The 24856-nt window shown below is 41.0% G+C and overlaps 3 pseudogenes; 1 reads left to right on the top strand and 2 right to left on the bottom strand.

Moving 5' to 3' along the window:
* Positions 1 to 6370: 6370 nt before the first annotated feature.
* On the bottom strand, positions 6371 to 7292 carry LOC148015436 (thiol protease aleurain pseudogene; annotated as a pseudogene).
* Positions 7293 to 8439: 1147 nt separating this feature from the next.
* Positions 8440 to 9345, bottom strand: LOC148015437 (thiol protease aleurain pseudogene; annotated as a pseudogene).
* A 2314-nt stretch (positions 9346 to 11659) lies between these two features.
* LOC148015438 (plasmodesmata-located protein 8-like) overlaps positions 11660 to 24856 on the top strand; it is a 70430-nt pseudogene continuing 57233 nt past the window's right edge.

Below are 24856 nucleotides of genomic sequence, written 5' to 3' on the forward strand. Positions count from 1 at the left end.
ACACACCATTATCAAGTCCGCTGCCACTAGAACCATCACTGTCTAGCCCAATTCCACCCCAACCACCAACAAGTCTTAAGCCTTCCTACGAGCGATGCTCATTTCTATCGGTCCTCGCCGAGGACCTTGCTGAGAATACGGGAGATGACTTGGTGACTTGCATCAAGCTCTTGGATAACACCTTTACCACATTCTCTAGGAGCTACGAAAGACTTAATATCGGCTTGCTTGATGAACCCCTTGTCACTAAGGTTCATTCCTTACCTTGCACTTGGGAAGAATATGAGAGGGCTGTAGGCATCTGAAATAAATCATTATACTCCTCAAGTAAAGCCTTCAAGGATGAATTCTAAGACACTTTGGAGGGTTGATTTGAATTTTTAGTATTCAAGTGCGAGACAAAGATCTGTGAACATTTCTTAAACTCCCTTTTGAGTTACTTTGTTGTAATTAGCCAACAATCAATATTATCATGAATTCCCTCTAAGTGGATGAGTTGTCCATGCATAATAAACTCCATGTAGAGCTGAGAGAAGTCTATAGCAATTTTACTCAAATTTTTTAGCCAGTCACAAAACCCAAGACAATATCAATAGGGCCCATGTCTAATATAATTAGATCAACTAATGCCATATAATTTTCAACCAAGCATAGAGGAACTATGGAGCATACATGTGTATTGATTTCTTCTTCACCATTTGCTACCTAAACTTTTAGGGGGGTGCTATAATTCCATAGTAGTGCATTTCAATTGATCTGGTTGATTTACTGATAAAGTTGTATGTACTACCACTATGCATAAGGATAAATACATGTGTTCCGTTAATACTACCTTGAATGCATAGAGTATTGGAGTTCCTAGAGCTAGTCCATTCATCCATGTAGATGGAGCAAAGGAAAGTGGTAATTAGGTGGGGTGTAGTAGGGGTAGTCAAATCAAGAGCATGAGATGGGAAACCACCTAGGTTAAAGGGAAACCCATCATCTAGATCATAGAACTTCTCTGGTCCAAATCCTTAGCATACTCCTCATTTTCTGCATGCAATTCCTTCTTCTCATTATTTAGATCTTCCATTACATACATGCTATGAATTGGCATGGTTGGCCGTGTACTTGTCACCCCATTTAGAACATAGGCCTTTTTATTTCTACTCCTTCATAGCATCTTGGGAGATAAACTTTTGACCACTTGGATTAGTCGAGGTTGATATAGTTTGGGGTCTATTTTCAACATATTTACTCTCCCAATTAGAGCCAAGTGCTGTCCCAAAAGTACCATGTTTTCTTTCAACATTAAGGGGGGTAAGTAGATACTTTGGGGTTGCTACTAGGCATGGGTTTGCCTCTAAACTAAAAACACCCCCATATGGGACTGACCTCAATGGGTTGCAGGGTTGTCCATAACCTTGCTAAAAATTCTCATTTTTACAGTACTTTCTTGCATATCTTTCAACCAACTAGATTGCATCAAATAAAGTGGAAGGCTTTTGAGCCAATACATTAGTCCACAAGCTAAGCTCTAACCAATAGATGTACTTATGCAATTCTACATCATCACTAATAGTCTCAACATACAAGGTCAAGTTCATGAACTAATCAATATACTACCATACTGTGAGATTACGTTGGTCAATCTGATACCATTGTCTTTCTAACTGTTCTTTCTCCACTGGGGATACAAAAACCTGAATCATATGCATCTTGAAGTCTTCCCAATCAATGAATTGATTATTTTCACGGTAGATGTAGTGCCACCATGTGTGGGCAAATCCCTCTAGATGGAGAGAAGCAAAGAGAATTTTTCTAATCATCAATGCATGGATAAATATTGAAATAGGACTCTAATTTGGATGTCCATTCTTTCAAATTCGATGGGGATGGTGATTGCACATTATACTTGGTAAGAATGATCTTGTCACGAATTTCGTTGGGGCCTTGCTACCCATGGTAGTATTACTATCCATGCATACCATGTTACCCATACATACCATGTTGTCCATATATGCCATATTGTGCATTGAACCCATACTACCCATTTTTACCATGATAGCCATTAATACCGTGTTGTCCATGATGGGGCTGAGCCAGATAAGGCCCACTAGGGCTCTTAGGGAGAGTGGGTGAGGTTCGGCTAGTATGGGGCAAGGGTCTTACAGGGGGATTGGGTGCATGGATGATGGTAGAGCTCAAGAGAGACTCATCTTGACTCTGAGAAGGCTAACCAATCTCAAATGTGGAGGGGGGGATATCCTTACTTCCAAGAATACCATGTGGGCCATGAAGCGGGTCCAATGGTGGAGGCCATCGTGATTCACATTTGGACTCGTTTGCCTTGTCTTATACCAAGGTGGTGGCCAATTGGGCTACAAGGGGGCACTGTATGAGTGGCTGATGGGCTTAGGAGTCTAAGCATTGTAATGAAGGAGATCTAGGAGAGAAGGGAGAGACTATAGAGAGGATGGAGAAAGAGTGAGAAGATGAGAGAATAAGAGAGAGAAATACTGGCAAAGGAGAGAGAAATATAGGAAAAGGGAGAGAAAGACAAGGGATTTCATGAAAGCTGAAAGGAAGGGTAAAAGAGACTTGATTATTGATAATTGATGCTACAATTTGGTCTCTCAACATCTTAAATACCCCATTAGTGTAATCATGTATTCTCATGCTAACCCTGTGTCCTATCCATCTATCTCCACTCTTTTACATTCCATCTTGACTCCAAAGGTTTTTGCCCTCAAATACAAAAAGAGGACTTATTGGTGTGGGTATAGCTCATAGGGTACTTCTCCACTCAACATTTCAAAGGATAATATAGGTATGGGGAAGTACAATCCCATGTTGAATTGGGGGACATAAATATGTATAGGATACATACAACCAGGTTGGACAATCACCTTTCATGTTCACATTGACACTTCTAAATTCATTGTAAGAGCGATGTTGTGCCAGTCTGGTGAACACAGCTTAGACTATCCTGTGAGCTTTGCTAGCAGATAACTCACAAATACAAAAATGAATTATTCGACAACAGAGAGAGAGAGGTTAGTCATGGTATTTGTTGTAAAGAAGTTTTAGCACGATCTTTTGGCTACACCCTTTACCTTCTTTGTTGACCATCAAGCCATGCTCTACCTTGTTAATAAACCATGCGCCATAGGATGCATAGCTCAATGGCTACTTCTACTTTTAGAATTCGACTTCTTCGTGGTTGTGCATAAGGGAAAGCAACATTATATGGCTGACCACATGTCTCACATCCCCACAGGAGAAGCCACTAGGCAAGGCATTGCAGACATACTACCTGATGCACGTCTATTCAGTCTATCCAGCAAAAGATATTTTTTTAGAGCTAATTTGATGCCTTACTAAGTAGTTGACATAGTCCAAGTGCTTGAGCACGAACTCCCTGAATGACCAATAGAGAAAGCCTGGCTTAGGCAGCTCATTCTCAAAATTAAACCTTATCAATTGATAGCAGGCCAACTCTATCGGCTAGGGCAAGACGGATTGTTGCGTAGATGTGTGTGCAAGCATGAAATGCATGATGCACTCACAGAAGCACATGATAGAATAGTAGGAGAGCATTTTAGTAGAGACACAACAGCCCGCAAGGTGCTGTAGCCTCAATTATGGTTGCCTACTCTTTTCCAAGACACAACACGATTCGTAAAGCACTATGATGAGTGCCAAAGGACCAAGATACGAGTTCACAAGGAAAAAATGGTGTTAAGTCCGATCATCACAAGGAAACCATTCAAGAAATGGAGATTCGACTTTATTGGGCCAATCAGTCCCGTAGCACAATAATCACAAGCAAAATACATCATTGTTGCCACCACATACTATCTCACAAAGTGGGTGGAAGCACGAGCTACAAGAAAGAATGATGCTAGGACCACTATCAAGTTCCTTTGGGAGCAGATGATCTCATGATTTGGTTACCCATTGAACTTGTTAGTGACTAAGGCACACACTTCACGAATGAAGTGATTGCTCATCTCCTATCCGCCTTTCTAATCATCCATCGAAAATCCTTAACATACTATCCTCAGGCTAATGGCCAGGCTGAGTCTATGAATAAAATTCTAGTAAATGTCCTGACCAAAGTAGTCTCTACTTCATGCAGGGACTGGGATAACAAGCTCATGGAAGCCTTATGGGCCTACCACACAGCTTATAAAATTGATATGAAACAGACTCCCTTCATGTTGACCTACAAAACTAAAGCAATTCCACCTGTAGAGTTCTTCATTCCTAGCTTGAGAATTGCTCTTCAAGAGAGATGGAATGGAAAGGAGGCATGGACAAAGTGCTTAGTAGACCTACCACACAGCTTATAAAATAGATATGGAACAAACTCCCTTCATGTTGACCTACAAAACTAAAGCAATTCTACATGTAGAGTTCTTCGTTCCTAGCCTGAGAATTGCTCATCAAGAGAGATGGGATGGAAAGGAGGCATGGACAAAGCACTTAGTCGAGCTAGAACGCCTATTGGAGACTCAGCTTCTAGCCACCCATGCACTAATATGCGAGAAGACAAGACACAAAAACTGGTTTGACAAGCATGTCAACCAGTGAGACTTTGAATAGGGCGACTTAGTACTATTATACTCACTCAAGGGACAAAAACAGAAATTTAAATTTTGGCAGCTAGGACCTTTCAGAGTTTGCATCATCAGACAAACTGGCAACATAGAACTTGAAACCCTAGAAGGAAAGGGCATAGGCTTCTTTAATGCATTGATGGATGAGAAAGCTGATTTTAATGTCATGACTCACAATCATTGGCTTCAAATCAACAAACCATAGCTACAACCCACTAATGCCAAACTCAGCCCGTATGGAGGCCAATCACATGCACTCTTGAGGAAGTGCAAGGTTGCCATCTCGATCGAGTCTAAAAGCATGCCAATGATCTTCTATGTGTTGCCAAACACTAAAGATGTAGGTATGGAATCACTATTAGGACGCATGTTTAAAAAGCAAAATCATTGCAATGTCCAATACGAGTCCTAGTGAATTCACCTTGCCACATGCAACGTACGTATTGTCATAGTTTTCAACAATGGCTCCGTAACTCCATCAAAGTCTACAAAGCCATTGATAGAGAATCCCACTATCGAGTCTAAGGAGGGGGGTTGTGACTTGTCACAACTTGCCAAGCTTCAATGCCAACAACCCACTAAACCCAAAGAAAAAGCCCATGAACCCTAGTTCAAATGGTCACCTAAACATCAAGCACCGATGCCTAGGCTTGAATCTAGTCCCACTAGTGCCCCTCAGACCTCAGAAGCACCTAGGAGCGCAACACACGTAGCTCCAACCAATCCCATTGAACATGAGGCCAAGCCACAACCTTAGGAGCAAACCAAGAAACAACCATCAGCCTACTAAACTCTCTAGTTCTATCAAACCTCAACCACCTACTTCTGGCCTTAGACCCTCTTATTGTTGGGAAACATGGATCTAGAGCTATGCTAGCTATGGCAGATGAAGATTATAAATATAAAACATAATTGAGATAAATAATTGTAACTCAAGCGAATTAGGTTGCAAGATAGATTATCTTGGACTCATAAACACAATCTTGAGTAACTCAAACTGAAAAGTACCATTCCATTCAAATGACTTTTAAGTACATGCCTTTATAGCTTTTTGAATAGTACCACTTTTCCTCATCGTGCTTATGGGATTTTGGACATCTCTTCTTAGAGCATTCATCATTGCTTCTCTCTAGTACAAATCCACTTATGGGCAAGCCTTTATGGGAGTACATACAAGCATCATTCACTATTCTCAACAGCCCCTCTCAAATGATGAGTCTACCCTTGCTGGCTTTTGCCCCCCCTGCATGCAAACATGGACCAGGAGACTAGCTCTTTGGCAGCCTAGTCAAGTTAAGGCTTGAAACTTTATATATTGGTAGGTTTTTTACATCCACTACGGGAAGCAGATTAAGATCCTCTATAATAAAAAAAATTTGGTTTACAGCACTGCAAAATATTTTATTCATCTTTTTTTTTGGTTTTGTTGCTTCTTTGGCAACCTTTGATCTTCTTCATCTTTTTGGACTTCTTTATCTTCATGCTCGTTGGCTTTTCTTGTACTCCTTATCCCCTTTGTCGATATGTGGTATGAGCCTTTTACTCTAGTCTTATTGACACAATCTTTTGTCCAATGCTTTTGTGATGCATATACACAGGTACATTGCTTTGACGTTGTAGGTGTTTTCTTGTATCAAGGTATGCTATAAAAGCCCTCCCAAAACCATTGTTTGATTTATTGTCACCAGATTTAAGCCATGTTTCCTTCGAGAACTTCCAAGTGTCGGTTTTACTAATGTTTTTGATAGCATATACCATGCATTTGATCACTGATAGTGTTTTGGGTTGCTGAAAAAGCTTTCATTAACAACATCATACACTTGAGCACACAGTGAGTCTGCATTAAACTCGCACACATCGTCTTCTATCTTATAAGGGTATGTTTCTTCAGTTTCCAAGCAACCGATGTGCTTGACATACTCAAATGCCTAAGAGGGCAAGCCTCCATTACATCTATAGTTGTTGTAATCTCTTATACAATCTACTAGCTACTGCTCAGAAAGCAACACCATCTATCTAGTGGCTTGAGCATGTGCAACTTCCAAAGCACTAGTGGTACTGAATGTCTAGCAGGAGCCACAATGCACTTGATTTTTGACAGGGCTCACAATGCCATCATCACGCCAATATTTCCTTGCAGGAAGGTCAGTAGAGAAGCTCCTTGGGAGATGGATACCCTTGGTGGCTGAACAATTTTGTTGCCCAGATCTCAAGTAGGTTTTCCTGAACTCGTCCCATCTAACATCAGCAAATTGATTAACAGTGAGAGTTTATGGGAGCTTCTTGATGTTGGTGGAATTGATAAGCTTAACATTGCAAACAAATGTAGAGAAGCGATGGCGGACCTCTGCGGTGGTAGAGTTTTAATGCTTCCCATTCGTATGTGGAAAGGATGCGAATCAATGTGCCAATTGAGAGGCCCAAATGATGCTTGATATATCAACATCTTTCTTAGTCTTGAAGAGGTGTTGGTTCCTTGTAGTTGCGGAGACGAAATATCAGAAATAATAGTAGAAGGAGCATCCTGCAAAGAAGCTCCATTTGTGAGGCAGCCATCTCTCTGCTTTGAGGGAGTCTCCCATGGTTTCCTTTGCCAGGACGATCCATTCAAGATCTGCAGGAACTAGACAATAAGGGCATTGCTCTTGGCCTTTGGTGGCACTGCGATCAGACCACTCCTAGGACCATTGTAGTGGGAACAACATTTAGACGGTGGCATTGTCTGGCATGTTTGATAATCGTCTATCTTTAGGATAGACATTAAGTGGCTTGGAGAAGGATCAATGAAGAAGGGAAGAGAAGAGACCTGCTAATGCTTGCTTAATATTCTTGTGTGTTTCAAAGAAGATGGGAGGGGAGCTAGGTGGATTTTAAGTGAGGAGAAGGATATGAGATGGAGAATAGGCCTAAGGTATGGATATGGAAAAGGTCTTAAGGTAGGTTCAACTCCTACTATCCATTCATTATAAAATAGGGCTAAAGAAGGACTCTACTCTAATGAAGCTAGTCATAGCTCACCATGGCTCTGATACCATGTTGGGAAACAAGGATCTAGAGCTATGCTAGCTATGGCGAATGAAGATTATAAACATAAAATATAATTGAGATAAAGAATTGTAACTCAAGTGAATTAGGTTCCAAGATAGATTAGCTTGGACTCATAAACACAATCTTGAGTAACTCAAACTGAAAAGTACCATTCCATTCAAATGAGTTTCAGGTACATGACTTTATAGCTTTTTGCATAGTACCACCTTTCCTCATCGTGCTTATGGGATTTTGGACATCTCTTCCTAGAGCATTCATCATTGCTTCTCTCTCATACAAAGCCACTTATGGGCAAGCCATTATGGGAGTACATACAAGCATCATTTTCTATTCTTAACAACCCCCCTCAAATGATGTCTACCCTTGCTGGCTTCTGCCCCCCTGCATGCAAACATGGACCAGGAGACTAGCTCTTTGGCAACCTAGTCAAGTTAAGGCTTGAAACTTTATATATTGGTAGGGTTTTTACATCCACTATGGAAACCAAATTAAGATCCTCTATAGAAAAAAACATTTTTTTTGTTTGCAACACTGCAAAATATTTTCTTTATCTTTTTTTTTTGGTTTTGTTGCTTCTTTGGAAACCTTTGATCTTCATCATCTTTCTGCAGTTCCTTATCTTCATACTTTTTGGCTTTTGTTGTGCTCCTTATCCCCTTTGTTGATATGTGGTACATGCCTTTTACTTTAGTATTATTGACACAATCTTTTGCCCAATGCTTTTATGATGCATATACACAAGTGCATTGCTTTGGCGTTGTAGGTGTTTTCTTGTATTCAAGGTTTGCTATAAAAGAACTCCCAAAATCATTGTTGGATTTATTGTCACGAGATCTAAGCCATATTCCTTTGAGAAATTCCAAGCGTCAACTTCTATTAGTGTTTTTGATAGCATATACCATGCATTTGATGGTGGCTGATAGTGTTCTGGGTCACTGAAAAAGCTTTCATCGACAACATCATACACTTGAGCACCCATTGAGTCTGCATTGAATTGGCACACATCATCTTCTATCTTATAAGGGTATGCTTCTTCGGTTTCCAAGACACCCGTGTGCTTAACATACTCAAATTCCTAAGAGGGCATGTCTCCATTACATCTATAGTTGTTGTAATCTCCTGCACAATCTACTAGCTACTGCTCAAAAAGCAACGCCATCTATCTAGTGGCTTGAGCATGTGCAACTTCCAAAGCACTAGTGTTACTGAATGTCCAGCATGAGCCACAATGCACTTGATTTTTGATAGGGCTCACAATGCCATCATCACGCCAATCTTTCCTTGTAGGAAGGTCAGTAGAGAAGCTCCTCAGGAGGTGGGTACCCTTGGTGGCTGAACAATTTTGTTGCCCAAATCTCAAGTAGGTTTTCCTAAACTCGTCCCATGTAACATCAGCAAATTGATTAACAACGAGAGTGGATGGGAGCTTCTTGATGTTGGTGGAATTGATAAGCTTAACATTGCAAATGAATGCAGAGAAGCGATGGCAGGCCTCTGCAGTGGTAGAGTTGTAATGCTTCCCGTTCCTATGTGCAAAGGATGCAAATAGATGTGCCAATTGAGAGTCCCAAATGATGCTTGATATATCGATGTCTTGAAGAGATGTTGGTTCCTCGTAGTTGCAGAGACAAAACAACAGAAAAAATAGTAGAAGGAGCACCCTGCAAAGAAGCTCCATCTGTGAGGCAGCCATCTCTCTGCTTTGAGGGAGTCTCCCATGGTTTGCTTTGCCTGGACGATCCATTCAAGATCTGCAGGAACTGCACAGTAAGGGCTTTGCTCTTCTTCTTGAGAAGCTAGTGGCCTTTGGTGGCATAGATTAGACGGGCCTTCACCACTGCTAAGACCATTGCAGTGGGAACAACATTCAGATGGTGGCCTCCTCTGTCATGTTTGATAATTCTCTATCTTCAAGATAGACAGTAAGTGGCTTGGAGAAGGGTCAACGAAGAAGGGAAGAGAAGAGACCTGCTAATGCTTGCTTAAGCTTCTTGTGTGTTTCAAAGAAGATGGGAGGGGAGCTGGGTGGATTTTAAGTGAGGAGAAGGATATGAGATGGAGAATAGGCCTAAGGTATGGATATGGAAAAGGCCTTAAGGTAGGTTCAACTCCTACTATCCATTCATAATAAAACAGGGCTAAAGAAGGACTCTACTCTAATGAAGCTAGTCACAGCTCACCATCGCTCTGATACCATGTTGGGAATGCATGATGGAAAATGGCTAAAAGCACAAGGGCGGCCTCTAAAATCAAGTCAAAGGCAAAAGCGCATTTTTAAATGCAAGGTGCTTCTAAAACTATTGTAAAAGAGCGCCAAGCTCCCTCCTGTGCAAATTCTAAAAGGTAGGTGGGCATAGGTAAGAAATAAGGCAAATAGAAAGCGCATAGAAGGAAATGGAAAAATGAACTTGCTACAATGGGTGGTCATGTAAAAAAGGGGATAAGGGAATGACAGCCCAAAAAAGGATTTAGGATTTTGTATATAAAGTTGAAAAGTGAATGAAGAGCTCATTATTTGGTGTGTGGCAAAGTGGACTCTTCTTCTTCTCTCCTTCTCTTGTCTTGCTTGATTGCTTATGAGTGCTTGAGGAAGGGAGTGTGAGTGAAGGAGTGAGTGTGTGAGGGTGAGGGATCTTGGAGAGGTTGAGATTCAAGAGTTATGTATACATAGACAAAGAGGCAACTACTACTAGTGGTTGTTGTCACTAATGCTAATCTTATCTAAGATCAATGCTACTACAAGTTCCAAACCAATGTAGCCATGTTTCCAATGATTGTTGACTTTATCCTAGGCATCTCCTCTCTTTAATCAATCTCCATGTTGTCACAGGAATTATCCACAATGTATGATGTATATGTCTTGCATGACATGCTAAGAATATCCTCATACATGGGTTGGCATCCACCGCATACAACACCCTCGATATGATTGTCACAGTTGTAGCCCTCCATATCGAGATTTCAACACAGAATTTTGATGTCTCTTAGCTTAATAAATTAAATATCAGTAGCCCTCCAGATTGGGATTCCAACATAGAATTTCAATGTCTCTAGCTTCATAAATAAATAAAAACCACTCCTTTTTAAGGTTTCAGATCTTTAGACTTTCAGAAATCCACCGCCGTAATGTTTGCGCAGCCGTCTCAAAGGCGGTTGAATGGAGTGCAGGCTAGCCATTATGAGCTCCAACTGAAGGTTTCAACCTTCATTTCTGTAGTTAGCGCAGGTTTGGGAAGGGAATGGAATGGCCGATTGGGCTGCAGAAAACACATGTTCTCCAGCTGGTCATGGTGATCTGCCCCTTTCTGATCCTGCATCAGCTGCAGCCTCAGCCAACGCCGTAGGGAAAAAACGCGGCCGAAACCCGAGCTTTTTTTCATTTCTTTTGCTCCATTGAGAGTTTTGAGAGCGAGAGCGAGGGAGAGAGTGACCGTCGTGAGAGAAGGAGAGGAAGAAGACTTGCCGCCGCCACCGTCGCCGTTGTTCGCGAAGGAGAGGAGGAGCCTTCATCGCAAAGAGAAGCCGCCCTACACTCACCATATCTCATCGGTGAGTCTCCCTCTCTCTTTCTTTTGCTTGTTCAAGGTTTAAATCACTCTCTTTTGCTTGTTTAGGAGAGGAAATGAAAGAGAAAGAGAGGGAGAGGGAGAGGGAGAGAAAGAGAAAGAGAAAGAGAGGGAGAGTGCATTCTCTCTCTCCCTCTCCCTTTTGCTTGTTTAATGTTTAAATCGCTTTCTTTTTTGCTTGTTTAGGAGAGTTTTTTGCTTGTTTAGGAGAGGAAACGACAGAGTAAGAGAGAAAGAGAGGGAGAGGGAGAGGGAGAGATAGGGGGAAGAAATGAGAGAGGGAGAGAAAGAGAAAGAGAGGGAGAGGGAGGGAGAGTGCATTCTCTCTCTCCCTCTCCCTTTTGCTCAGGTTACATGAACTGCCTCCGCAATACGACTTCCGCAACAGCGCTCAATAGCAGCGCATTCAAGACAAACCTGAACGCGCGCTGGAGAGGCTGACGGCGTTGGCCGGGACAAGGCGGTACAGCACAGCGTCTGCAGGGGACGACGTTAATCAATGGCGATAATCAGGGGGCGTCATCATCATCATCATGCCAGGAATGCGTGAGGGAGGCCACGGCGTCGCTGCAGGCCGGATGCCCGTCGTCGGTCGGGGCGCGCATCCAGCTCGACCCCTGCTTTGTGCGCTACGACAACACCTCCGACTTTTACACGGCGTCGCCGCCGGACTTCAGCTGGGTGATCGGCTTCTGCTTCGCCAAGACCAGCGACCCCGTGGCCCTGCAGGCCATCCAGACGCTGATGGAGGACGTGATCAGCAGGGCCCCCGCCGAGGGCGGTAACGCCTCCGCCAACGCCAGAGTGGAGTCGGCCCTGGCGCAGTGAGTCGGCTACCTCAACCAGACCCAGTGTGCCTCCTGCCTTACCCAGCAGTCGTGCCGCGTCCTCTGTGACTCCACCCTCGGCCGGCGAGCAGGCTCACTACGCTAGCTGCTACTTCCGTTACGAGCCTTACCCATTTTTCATCCCCACCCCTGCCCCGAGCCCTTATTACGATCCACGACGACGTCGAGTGGAGGCAAACCACAAGGTGTGTGCCATTGCCAGCGCTGCTTGAATCGAACCTAGATTTACTGTAATCCGAACTCTAAATTTTGGAATATTTACATTTAATACTAAAATTAAGATGTGAGGAAGCCTTCGAAATTTGAAAGATTTTAGTATTAGAAAAACTTTCAAATACTTCTATCTTACCTCTATACTTTCAAGCGAAAGGTTTTTCACCTATTGGGGAGAACGTTTGCCTTTCCCAAGAATTGTTTCCATGTGCATATCAAATTACTTACTCCCTTTACCATAAATGTTGGATGAACTATTGTTGGTCATTTCTATATAGGCCACAAAATCTCATCCATTCTAGGTGGGGTTGTCGGTTCCCTTATCCTGGCTGCATCCTTAGTTGCTGTGGTGCTTTGTTACCGACGCAAGAGTTACTCAAGCATTAAAATGGGTTAGTAACTTTCATCTCCTCAAATACCCAATCATTTAATAAATCAAAAGCTAATATTAAAAATAAATAGTCGGCTTTGGACACAGATACATATGGCGATTTGCTTCGGCCCAAGGTCACGGTCTTCTCTTTAAATCAACTTGAAATCGCGACTAGGGGCTTTCATCTCCACAATAAGCTTGGAGTGGGTGGATATGACCCTGTCTACAAGGTATAATCGAGATATAACTCTCTACAACAACATATCTACTATTTTACTAAAAGGCACGCTAATTGTAGAATCTACTAAATTTATTTGTGTTAAAAAACCTAGATTAGAATGCTTAAGTGACTTTAGCTGTTGATTAGTTACTTTTAAATGATTTGAGAAAACTTAAAAAATGTCTCATTGTTCCATATCACCTACATAGATGGAACTTTAAGGAAACCAATGTTCACCACACAAGGCTTAGTATCATGTAAATTGCTAAATTTTCAAAAAAATTTAGAGATCTTTGGGAGAATTTTTTGCATTTTAGGATCTAGGTGACTTCCAAATTTTAAAAACTTAAAAATATTAAAAACTTCAAATCTTAAAAACTTTCAAATTGCCAAGCTTGAAAGTTTTATACTAGATCTATCTTTTGTGAATATTGAAGGAAACTCTCATGCCTACATGACGTGCGTTCAAGGCCTATTTATAAATATACTTATCTGTGAATTTTTTATGAATAATACATAACCCTTTTCTATTCAATCTATAAATAACCCCTTTATATTACACCGTTCTATTTGTAAAAAATGTATACAATTTATATTTTAAAAATACCTTATTTTGAACCCACATGATGCACACATATATTCATGAGTAACTTACCCGAGAGGAAACTTCAAATATGTTCTCATGATTCTCAAGAACCCATAATTTTTTTTTTTGTAATGTGGTCATTTGATATCAAGTTTAAAAAAAGCATCTTACATTGACGCTTTTAGCATAAGGCCGAAAAGCTAAGCTTGGAGTAGCTTCTTATACATAACTTTATAGGATCATGCAATCTTTTATTCTCAAAGATTGTAGCATTTCTATGACTCCAAAGGAACTTAATCATTAGCACCTCTCAGTAGGTGGATATTGAGTTTAATGGTTTCCTCATCAAAGGTTCTAGGGTCACCAAGCAATGTGAAATGTGACATTTGGATTCAACGAGCCATTAAACTTGCCTTTCTCAAGCAATCTTCTAATCTACTTCCATATTGGCTAGCCCAAAAAATATGATATACACACTCCTTTTTCTTGCCATAGAGATGACATAAAGGAGACATCAAAATTCTACAGCAGCTTATCACATGTGGGTAGTTTGTGGGCAGCACTCTCCAAAGCATAAAATTAAGTTACGGAGCTTCCACACTTCTGAGTGAGAGCTCTAGTGGGGGGGGGGATCATTCATAAATATATGTATATATAACGTTGTTGCAGCGCGTAGGGTTGAAGGTCACCACAGGGGTTTGGCAAGAAAAGTGGACAAGATAGATGGAGATGTGTCTTTAAGAGATAAGTAGATTACATTGAATGTTTGAAGGTTCGAGAGGTACTTCACGATCAATCACAGGGTTTTGAGAGAGAAGAATGTATGGGGGTTCAAGAGTTTAGACTCTGGAGATGGTAGAGATAAGAGAAGGGTTGAAGGTTTCAAGCCAAGTTCTTGAAGATGTTGATAGAGCTTCCAATTGCATGTTCTTAGCAAAGATCACAAGAGTATTATCTCATAAGTTCTAACTCAAATCAAGCTTGTTTTCTTGATTGTATGAGCAATCACAAATTATAAAATCAAATACAATATGCTGTCATGTACCATAAACAACTCTGCATCCCAACTTTCATACATGATGCCATAGCATGAATCAACTTTGCATGATTACATTCAATGTAGACTGTTAGGGACAAAAGCTTATGAGTCAATTATAAGGCTTGTAGGGCAAAGAAACTTACTTCAAGAGAGCTTCAAATTGAGTTCCTGATAAGAATAAGTTACCATAGCCAAGAAATAAGAGAAAAAGCTCCTCTTAATTCAACTCAAAGCATCTATGAATGATCTACAAACATTGCCCTGCCATAGGGGCACATAATACTTGCATATTTTGACAAGATGTCTTCTGTAGAGTAAGAATTGAATTAAAAGAACAATGCTATAGCTAATTCTCTGAATATGGTTGAAGATATCAGCCCAAATATCTTTCAGAATTCACCTTTGATAATAGCATAAACTTCCCCTAACACGTTGTCAGAGTGTTTGGTGTCAAAAGTCCACCACGGGGTAAGAGACAGCATGGTGAAGATAGAGTCAGAGAGAGGAGTAGACGGAAGAGAAGGAGTTTGAAGAAATTGAAGATGTAGAAGAATACTCCCAAAAAGAATTAGAAAATGTAGAAGAATACTAACAGAGATGAAGCTTGTCAGTTTCTTTCAACATTATGAGAAGATATAACTCTAATAGACAAAAATATGTATAAAATAATACCTTCATATATACTGCTTAGATCACCAATCTGATGCTTCCATTGACTCTGAAAGGGGGTAAAATACCAGTACACCTGAAGAGAATTCTGCCAGATCACTCTTTCATCTTCCCCTTCGGAGTGTTGTTCGCTGCCTGAAAACAACGATCGTGTGTCGCACGATTTTGTCAATCTCTCTTTTTACATAAAATCTTCTCAAATTGGCTGAAAGCTACATGCTTTCTTTTACATGTCATCCTAATCTAGAAGTTGTCTACAGTTTTATGGATTTTTACAAGAGATAATATCTAAAATATCAAAAATTGACTAAAATCTAATATTTTTGAACCATGGACACTAACACTAATGTCTAAAATGGCATTGACTCTCTAACTCAATAAGAAAGCCACACTCTATAATTTTTTACACAGTGTGCGCATAGTGGCAGGACATCCACCCCCTCCTAACCTGCACATCCTCTGGCATGTGCCAAAGTCTTTTGGATTTGCAGTGTCAGAAGAAGTATCTTCTGCCATTTCAATGTCTTCATCTTCTACCTCTTCTCCTTGCTCTATGTCTTCATGCTCTTGAATTATATCCAAGTCTTCTAACTCATATGTTGAACTTTCTCTTCATTTGAAGAGCTTGATTCTTTTTCCAGCCTACGTGTATCTTCATGCTGATCCCATCCAATTCAGCCAATGAATATGTGGCATTGTCATGAACGACCTTTACCACATACAGGCCAAACCAATGCTTTACCATCTTCTTAGAAGCACTGAATTGATTGTCTAGGATGCTGTCATAAACAAGCACCCAGTCATTTTCTTAAATTGCTCTTGGCCGAAGTTGATGTCGCTTATCAAATCTTCTTTTGTTCTTTAGTCTTGCTGTCTTTAGCTTCTCAATAGCTGCTTGAACATCTTCAGGCCTTCTTTTTAGCTGCCATATACGCAAAGTCAACAACTCTTATCTATTGATGCCTTCCTCCCAAGGTAGAAGACTCCATGTGAGAATAGACTCTTCAATTGGCATAATTGGTTGTTGTCCATGCATAAGTTCAGTGGGCATATAGCCAATCATTGAACTGTGAGTAGTCCAGTCAGCCCATAATGCAAAAGGTAGCATTTTAGGCCATTCTTTGATCTTTCCTCTACAAGAATTTGCTAGGGCTTTGAGAATAGGCTGGTGCCCTCTTTCACTTTTCCCTTTGCCTTGAGGGTTGTAGGTTGATGTTAAAGCCAACTTAATACCCAATTGATCAAAGAAGTTGTGTGCCTCATCAGCATCCAACTCTCCTCTATCTGCAGTTACTTTACCCATACAACCATATCTACAAAACACTTTTTCAAACAAAAAATGACAAACAACTTAAGTGGTCTTGGTTGTTAAGGCTTTTCCTTCAACTTGATTGGGTAGATCCTCTCTTGCAAGCACTAAATACTGCATATTCCATATCCCTGTAGGCATGGTTACAAGATCAATAACCCATCTATAATGTATAGACAAGGGATAAGTCGGTTGTAACCCATCTCGTTGCTTGACCATAGAATACATCTGACACATATAACAAGTTTCAACAAAATGTGCTATATCCCGATACATGTTTTGCCACCAATATTTTTCTTTAACTTTACTAAAGGTTCCCCATATGCCTTTATGGCCAGCAATCTTTTGTTACCTAAAACTTGGACATGCGCTCCTTTATTCTTCTTTGCATGCTTCCATAGATGTCCTTCTTTAAGAAAAAAGCCATATGCTTTCCTCTTAATATGCTTGAACTCTTCATTAGTCCAAGACTCCTCCTCCTTCATTGTGCTCAAATATTGGCCAATCTTCTTCATAATCTTCTTCAAGGAAATGAACTAGAACTTGAGCAATGCAATGAGCATGTTGGCTTCTAGTTGACCACCCTTCTTCCATAGATAAATCTTTGATCTTTGTTGCTGTATGCTAATTTATAGCAGTACCTTGTCATGTTCTTAATGTACTTAATGCTATACCATTAAAAAGATCATCTTCACCTGCAAGATTCAGCTTTGGGTTTGTATATGCAGCAACTAAAAAGGTTCTTTCAACAGCCATGGAATGAAATTCAACAAGTATAGATTCTTTAGCTTTATCTTCTTCATCAGCTCTTCTTCATTGTCATATCTTGCACATGACAGCATATCAGCCTGGATTCGTCTTTCCTACAATATGCTTTAATTTGGGGTTAAGAGATTTAATATATGCAATCCATCTTAGCATAGCAATGTCAGGTGTAGAGCAATTGGCAATCATGCCCAAGAGTGGAAGACAATTAGTTTCTACCACTGCGGAATCACCTATAAAGTATTCACGATCACACTTTAATGCTATTACAACTCCCCACAATTCCCTTTTTACTTGTGCATACCTTCTTTGATGTTCATTGAGAACCTTTGCTCCACAACGAATTGCATACATGTTACCTTCAAGGTCTTCTTGGCCAATAGTCTATTCTATCCCAATGGGACTTGTATCCACAATAAGGATGATGGGTTGACCATTTGAATAATCAACCCTTTTGAGAGTGGGGGCTGAAATTAACAACTTCTTTAGTTTGTGTACAATGAGAGTATGCTCTTTCCCCTAAGAGAATCTTTGGCATTTTCTTAATAATTGATAAATATTTTTGGCTACATGAGCAAAATGTGGTATCCATATGAGATAGAATACACATGCACCAAGAAATATTCTCACCTCTGAGATATTTGTGCATTTTTCTTATATTCTGCTAATGGCATCTATCTTGATTAGTGAAGGTTTACTTCCGTAGGGGCCACATAGATGTTCAACCACTAGGACTTCTTCTACTCCAAAAATCGATTTAGCTCCAGAAAGGGTAAGATGTACCTCTTCTAGCCTTGTCAAAATCCTATCACAATCATGAATATGGTTAAGTACAAATGTCCTGCAACCATCTTCGTCAAGATCCTCATTCTTTTCATTGAATTCACATCCCTTGATAGGTACATCATCAAGAAATGGAAGAGTAAGTTGTGGAATAAAGTCCCTTAAGACTTTGTGTATGACATTCATCATATGGGCTACGAAGTTTGTTGCACCTTGTGATAGAGTGCATATGCGGACCAATCCAAGAGTTGTCTTCATTGTGGTAATGTCTCCCCTTTCTAATGAAAGCTAAAATTGGTCATATCCTGAATATAGGTTGCCCATAGAATAAATTACTCTACCTATAAAAGCTTCATCAAACTCGTCAACAATTGGTCCTGAACCAACATTTCGGATTGTGACACGATTAACAGGCTGTAGATCTTGGATGAATCATAAAGATCCATTTTTCTTGGGCATGATAAACCATCGATTTGAGTAAGGAGTTGAAAAAGGTTCTAAAATCTTCATTCTGATATTCTCATTTAGAAGTTCCAATCATTTGGGCAAATGCGCCCTTGGAACGGGAATGGGCTTGAGGTTCCAAGGCACATGTGGGACCGTAAAATTGACCATAGGAGTCACAATATTTGGATCCACACAGTCTATTTCACTTGGTTGAAATGCAAAAGCTTTTCCATGTTTCATTAGCATTTACATAAAAGAGTGTTTTTTAGCCGATGAAAGGAAAGAATTTTCACCTATTTTGAGCTCTTTTATACTTTCAGATGTGAACTTGTGACCAATGTTGGAAGGATCATGAAGACTTGACTGATTTGCTACCCTATCAACCAGCCCTTCACTTTCAGGAGGCAGTGGGACTGCCACTAGGCTTGACTTTCTTATCCACCATCTTGTATTTTGTCTCCGCTGTAGCCTTGTTGAGCAAACCAATGTCTTCCTGCTCAACAAAATCTTGAATTGTTTGATAAAAATCCAATGTACATACTTCTATGGACTGAATTTCAGCTTGATTTTATATATGAGCATTCGCATATATCTTTGCCAATGTGTCAATAGTAATCAGTCTAAAAAATGCCTGAAATATCTTCATTTTCAACCAATGTCATAAGTTTTCAGCTCCCTTTCTACATGACATAAATATTTTCTTTTAGCTTTAGCCATGGCTGGAAGAGACTTATAACAACCCATACTATTGACTGTACATATATACACATTTTCTAGAGACAGTTTCTATAGCATAAGGAGGTTCAATCTTTTTACATGACGCACTGCCATTGTCTTCTTTTATAGCAGTGCAGCCCGAAAGCCCTTGAATTCTCGGGCATTAGGAGACACATGATAATCAATAGTCGATCTTTGTTTTGATGATGTTTAACACATATAGTAAGCAATTGGACAGCTCGTTCATTATCCTTGCTTCAGATTCGAGCGTAGGAAGAACCATCATCAAGAGCTTTTGTTTCCAGGCAGGCTTCAGAAATGTAAGGTTGCCCAAGAGTGATAGGGTAACTACAAGAGTCTTGAACAAAAAAGTGAAATTTGTCTTTTACATCTCCAATAGTTACCTGCACATTAGGACATGCAACATATAACTCCCCAAAAGATTTTTTTGCAGCCCTCATTTGCCAACCTAGATCAACATCTATGGGCCATCCGCTGTCAAAGGGTTTTCGAAAGCAAAGTCGCAACCACAGAGGTTCTTGAGAAATTCCAAGACAGAAGATCAATCGAAGCAAATAATCAAGACAAATATGATGTCAAGTAACAATTGTATTACTGCCAAGTTATCTCTGAGCATAGAGAAACATCATAACAAACCACATGTGTTCTATGCAATTGACCCATGCCATGTATACAAGTCCAAGCTTATGAGAAGCAAGATTTCAAATGCACACAATTGACAACAGTTTCTGCCTGCTTTGCATCATCTATATGTGATTGCAACAGTTGACAAATCTGTGCCACCCTCTCATGAGCAGTATGAAAACTGAGAATAGCTCTTCAAATCATGACAATTTGACTCTTGAAAATGATGACTTTGTAAACATAATCAAGCTTCTGATTATTATTGTTATAGCTGGCCATGCGGCAGAACTGGTTGAAGATGGTGAAGGAAATTAATGGGATGTTCGCATCTAGTTTAAAGAGATGCATCAAGGAGCCATGGTAAAGTCCTGTTTCCATAAACTACTTGCAAGCATGCGACATAACTTCTTAACATGTGGCCTTCTGGATAGTATACTGCAATTACAGTAGGGGCTTAGAGCCTTTCAACAGTAGCCAATTGCCTTTTTCCCCTTGCCACTTTTCTAAATCTAATAGCAGAGTGACTGATAGCCTTTACTAACGATTCTCAATACATCATGATGGCTCCTCCAATTCACTATCTTTCTACAGGTTGCCATTGATTCATCTGAATAGAAGGGTAGATAGCCAATCAGCATTTCATACATGATAGCACCGAGTAATCACCACTTGTTGCTTTCTCTCCCCCAAAACAGAGGTGAATAGCGAACCATCGTGCTCTGATTAATGTGATCTTTAACTCAACTTGGTCGTCTTGACTTGTGCTAACATTCTTGGCGTACAGTACATGCCACAGCTTGGGCCCAAAATCTTATCTGTTCTTTCATGTCTATAGAGCCATCAATTGGGGCTAAGATTCGCCAGCTATGTAGGGGACGTCTAGGCTTTTGTAATAATCATGCCTCAGTTTGAACTGCTCTGGTTCTTGAAAGTGTGAAATTTGAGCTTTCCAACTGGAAGATACTCCTCTCCACGCTGATGTCTCAATGCAAGAAACATGCTGACAATTCGTGGAGTGAGATCGTCTTGGCTAAAGTTGAAACCCAGGTCCATAAACCCCTGGAGTTCTTCAAAATCTACATCAGTCATACTTCTGGAGTTTTTCCGCCGATACTTTTTCCCTGATTTTTTTGTTAAGACCTCTTGGCTCTGAAGCTTCCAGGGGAGCAATCAGATATTTTGTAGCCGCGTGCTTTGGAATGTCCAGAACTTCAGGTTCCTTCCGAGCCGGAGTAACCTGGCTCATCCACTAATGTACTGGTCCTGGTAATCTGCATACAACCACTGTAAACATAAAATTGGATATTTTCATCTCCCCAAAAAGCCCATTTGAAAAAGCTCCTTCCATCATTGGCTCTAGAAAAGCGGCCCTTAGAAAAGCATACAAGCCCTCATCTTCATATCATAGCTTACAATGGCTCTTTCATATCATATGCTTTCAAATTGCCTCCAAACTTTTGAATTCTTTTGCTTGATCATCACAATACAAGCAAACAAAACCCCTTGTCACCTTCAAGCCAAGATAATGCAGCATTCCACGAGATTACGCTACAAAGTCGATGCTTGTCAAACACTTTTTATGCTTTCGCAAATAAACCACACATGGCATACATACCAACCAATGCACTGCCAACAACAGTATCCTTTTCTAGCCTCTCATTACTATATTACCATGCAGAATAAAGATGCAAACATAACGACTAAGTATGTACAAAGTATCAAATCCCACACACACAACTTTTGGGTGGATTTCACACCTCAGATGCACAGCAATACGACACCGCCACTCTCATAGAGACTCCTTGCCATGACGTTTATCTTCGAGCCACGGTCTAAGATTGAAATACATGGTGTTTCTTTTTCTCCAATTTTGATGATTGTCTCCGTTGTTACTCTTGCCCAATGCGTACGGGAGTACTGACTACTTGGAATGAACCGAGCCTTTTTCTCCTCATGCATATGCTGTAGAGGACATTCTTTTTTAAAGGTGGGCTATCCAACTAGTTTGGACCAGCTGACCATTACATTTTCAGCTTTCACTTCTTTAATTTTTTCATTCATGCTTTTTTATCTTGAGCTTCAATTACTGCGATTAATTCTTCAACTGCTTCAAGATGAATTCCTTGTGAAGTCAGCTTATCTTCATCCTGCACAAAAACTCGAAGAACTTGCAAAAAAGCATGCACTGTTCCTTCAACTTCATCACCAACATATTGTCTTTTCTTTTTGATTGCATTAATAATTACATCATGGAATTCACGTTTGGAAATTCCAAGAATTTCGCCTAAGGTGAATTCAATTTTGCTTCCTAGAATTCATTCTTCTACACTACAAGATATAGACCTTATAGCGACGTTTAAAGCGACGAAAATACAAACAACAAAATTTGCCTCCGTCGTCGCAAAAAGCGCCGTTATTGACGACGCCGTAGAATCGTCGCTATATGCGTCGCTATTTGCGACGCATATAGCGACGGTTGTAGAGAATTTGCGATGCTCATAGCGACACCAATAGCGACGCGTGCAGTAAATTTGCGACGCAAATAGCGACGGTAACAGAGAAAAAAAAATTTTGTGGCAGGGCAGCACATATAGCACTGTGTGCTGTATGAGAGCCATACAAAATAGTTTCTACACTCCTGCATACAAAGCGTTTGCAAACAAAAAGAATGTATACTGAAATCATAAAACTGATACATGAAATAAATACATGATCACATAAAATGCGATTGGTACAATCATGAAACGATATCACTAATACATAGAAAATGTCTACATAGATCGGGTGACTAAAAACTAAAGGTGTGTGAGCTCTAAGGATCCAAGGGCGAGCTACAAATCCTCATTCCCCGAAAGCTCGACCCACTGCAAAGGAGCATCAAACGGATTCTGCAGAAAAAGAAACAACATATCAATCCACCATACAATAATACATTCAAATATCTCATGGTAACTACGGACAAGAAAGATGAGTGACTTACAGAGCCGCCGCGTCTATACAATCGGTCGATCAATGCCCTAAAACCGTGCCTCTCTGCATATCGAGTCTCAAGGCCTTGCGGATCGCGATTTGTAACGGAGTGCTGCAAAGAAAACAAAATGCTAACTGTTAGAAACATGATTGTCAGTACAAAGAATATCTCAAAAAAACAAATAAGCAAAACAAAAGAGAAACTTACAAAGTCCTCCAAATATGTCCTGTGACCGCCACTCCCAAGATGATGCACCGATCCGGCCTCGATTCGTACCCTCGCCGCCTCGTGGTGCTGACTCCAACGTCCTGGAGAATTTGTAGCCTCCTCCCTCAGTCGGTGCCAGTCGTCTGCATCTAACCACTCGGGCTTTGGAGCCCCACTCTTGATTGCCTTGCGTGCGTCGGATCGTCTATGTGACATGTATGCACGCGTGCAATCCATCATCCAGCCCGTAGAGAATCTATCCACTGCGGCTGGTACCGGGAACTCCTCGTGCAAGGATGCTACTATGTAGTCCTTGCTCCCCTCCGGTATGTTCCTCCAATGATCCAGGACGTTGTGCCGAAAAACTTGTTGGCACAACTCCCTCATGCGAGCCATCACCCTCCTCCCCTCATCATTCATGATGATGGCTCCTGACCTGCTATCCACTAGGTATTCATAACCCCTAGGAGTCTGAATAGAGGACGTCTTAATCTCTTTCTGTGAGATCCATTGCACCAAAGTCGACAACTTGTAAATGGCCCCGCGAATTTCCGGAGTTAGGCATCCCGCGATCGCGATCGGTAGGACAAACTGCCATAAATGATAAAGCATTAAGAATAATGGTCACTTTTCAAATTTCAAAATGTCCACGCTAATTAAAATCCATTATGTTCACAAACCTGATATATCTTATGCCAATCATGGGATTTTAGCCCAGACATTTGGTCATCTTTAGAAAATGCGGACATGAGAGAACGCATCATACCCGTCGGAGTGCGGATAGACTTGATTACTTGCTTCACAATGCGCTCTTCTTTGGTAGAAAAAACCCAGGGAGCGCGAGGAAGCTGCACTCCTCCTTCAGCACTCGACTATGGCCAAAGCGCCTCCATCTTACCTACCTCCTTTAAATCCATTCATGACCCTATAGTGTCTCTCTTTCCTGTGATGTGGTCCCATAGCAAGCTGCCCAATTTTTGAAAATATACATGGGATCCAACAAGTGGTTGACCTCTAAGTGGGTCCAATATGGCATCTCGTAGAAAACTGAGAACCGTCGCATTCCATTTGGATGTGATTCCAGGTTTACCATTTTCAGCTTGTACAAGCTTGCAGCGTTCATACGTGCTGGAGGTCGTCCAAGAAAACCTTCCCTGAGTTCATGATCCTTCGGCAAGAAAGCGGTGTGTCCTTGATATACCATCTTCTTCATGGTTCGTGACCTTCGGGAGTCTAACTATGGCCCACACAATGGACATGCATGATATCCTTAGGTAACCAGACCTGCAAGGCGATCCACGACCTAGTGAATACTTAATTGAATGAAATAAAATATAGATATTACCAGCGAGAACAAAGGTCTGCTCACCTGAGCACTCTCCCAATCCCGGAAAGTCATGCATCGTCCATATGAGAATGGCTCGAATGTTGGCTGACCACCGACCATCGCGCCTGCTTATATCTTGCACCGTGACCCCCTCCTCCGACAAAATCTTAAGCTCATCGACTAATGAACGAAGATACACGTCTATATTTTTTACTTTGTAGCGGCTTGGGACGAGCAAGCTAAGGATGAGATGTCCTTTCTTCGTAGAAAGCCATGGAGGGATGTTGTAGTTGACAAGCACTATAGGCCACACACTGTAAGAAGTCGAGCGCAGACCGAATGGGTTCACACCATCCATGGCGAGACCGAGCCGAAGATTCCTTGGCTCTCGTGCAAAGCCTGGGAAGGTAGAGTCAATGTGGCTCCATACGCGCGAATCTGCTGATATTCGTTGAACTCCATCCGTGGACCTATTCTGCACATGCCACGTTGTCAAGCTTGCCATGGCAGACGTGCGAA

The sequence above is a fragment of the Lygodium microphyllum genome, chromosome 24 (genome assembly GCF_053477565.2).
Source record: "Lygodium microphyllum isolate KBCC chromosome 24, Lygodium_microphyllum_v1.1.10, whole genome shotgun sequence".
In the NCBI taxonomy this organism is placed as follows: Eukaryota; Viridiplantae; Streptophyta; class Polypodiopsida; order Schizaeales; family Lygodiaceae; genus Lygodium; species Lygodium microphyllum.